The sequence below is a fragment of the Dendroctonus ponderosae genome, unplaced genomic scaffold (assembly GCF_020466585.1).
Source record: "Dendroctonus ponderosae isolate FM_Combo_2020 unplaced genomic scaffold, Dpon_F_20191213v2 Dpon_F_20191213_9, whole genome shotgun sequence".
Taxonomy (NCBI): domain Eukaryota; kingdom Metazoa; phylum Arthropoda; class Insecta; order Coleoptera; family Curculionidae; genus Dendroctonus; species Dendroctonus ponderosae.
In genome coordinates, this window is record NW_026019116.1 from 6,088,876 (window position 1) to 6,090,864 (window position 1,989).

The following is a 1,989-nucleotide window of genomic DNA, read 5'->3' on the forward strand; positions in this document are numbered from 1 at the left end:
AACATATGTCTTGGGTTGTTCTTCTTATCGCCATACCGTGGCCAATTATTGGCTACCTACGCGCGAATTGATTTTTTATTGGTCCATGAATTTACCAACTGTTTTCTGCACTGGAAATTTAGCACATCGAATTGCAGCCGCACTTAAGTGTGTTTTACATCGACAGTTGATTAATGATTTAAAACGATGTTGGGTGCAGTTGGCGTTTTTGTCCACCAAACGAACGCTAGTCGAGGTTTGAAGAGATAAAATTAAAAAATTGCTTGAACATTCAGTGTTTGTTGTTTCAAGATTGTTTCACTCGTGAATTTTAATAGTTTTTTGTACTCATTCACTGTTCATTTAATGAACTGTGAAGGTTCATCTCTGTGTTTGCTTGTGGTCGAACCCCAATCGCTCAAGCCAACTGGATAGACTCGTCACAGTGAACTCGAAGGATTTTCATTAATATTAACAAGACAGGCAAAACAGAGGGATTGAGCTGAGCGTCGGCGGGTGGTTTCAAATAAGAACGACAATCGCTCTAAATGGGATTACCGAAAATGTACACCGGAAACAGTAACGAGGTTTCCTAGTCGTTCTGTCAATCCGGTCCCACACCCCCACGCGTTTTTGCTCGTGGTTAATTTACCCTCTTTGCCAGGCTTCAAAGAACAGAATAATCGCATTCGCTTCATGATTTCGTAGGCAAAATCGGCTTCTGTTTCGCGTTGTTTATCTCCATTTGAAAACTCCTGAACTATCAAAGTTTTCAATCAAAAAAGTTCAAGTTGCTACTTGGTCTGGGTTATCTGGGTTGAAAGTTGGCACTTATTCAACGACGGTAGATCAATGTATGAAGACTGCTTTAGCATACCAACAAATCAGATTTTGTGGAGAATTAACTGAAACTTTCGCTGCTTTAAGATTCAAGTCTGTTCGGAAGATGGTCAAAATTGCAAGGTGTACTTGCAACTGTTCAAAAAAATCCGATTTTGCTGCGATTTAAGTGAAACTTTCAGCACTTTCAGTTTCAGCTCTGCTGCACAGACGGTGAAAATTTCAAGTTGCCACTGGATCTGGCTTGGAAGCTGTAAATTTTTAAAAGAGCGCGCTTAAATGCTAAAAAGCGTTTATTTTTAGACCAACATTGACTTGGTAGGCACAAACCACTTTTTCCTGCAATTTCAGTAAACGTCCAGAGCTTTCACATTTGGGTCTACTCGACAGATGCTGAAACTTTTAATTTGCTACTTGATGAGGCTTGAAAGTTGCCAATTTTTAAAAGAGCGCTGGTAAATGCAAGAAGACGCTCATTTTTAGACCAAACTTGACTTTGCTGGTAAAATTCAAGATTTGGTGCGATGCAGCCAAGGCTTTGCACATGTCCAGATTTTAGTATTTTGTACACATGGTCAAAATTTCAAGTTGCTACTTGATCTGCGTTGAAGTTGACAATTATTGAAAAAGTGCGGGTAAATACATAGACGCTCATTTTCAGGCCGACATTGATTTGGTTGAAAAAGCTCAGATTCTGCTGCGATTCAAGTGAAACTTTTAGATCTTCGAGACTCAAATATACCCGACAGATCCTGAAAATTTCAAATTGCTACTTGCCCTAGCTTGAAAGTGGCGAATTATTAAAAAAGCGCGCACATACGAAGAAAGACGTTCATTTTCAGACCAACATGAAGTGATTGACAAAAACCAGGATTGTGTGCGATCTAACTGAAACTTTGCGGTCTTTCAGATTTAAATCTATGCGACAGATGTAAAAAATTTCAAGTTGCTACTTGATCTGGCTGGAAAGTTACCAATTTTCAAAAGAGTGCGACTAAATGCATGAAGACGCTCATTTGCCCCACATTGATTAAGATGGCAAAAATCATCGGGGCGCTATTTTACTGAAACTTTTCGAACTCAAAATTTCAAGTTAGTGTGGTCTGAGTTCAAAGTTATAAATTTTTTGATGCGATTTAACTTTAGGAACCTTCAGGCGCACATATTTTC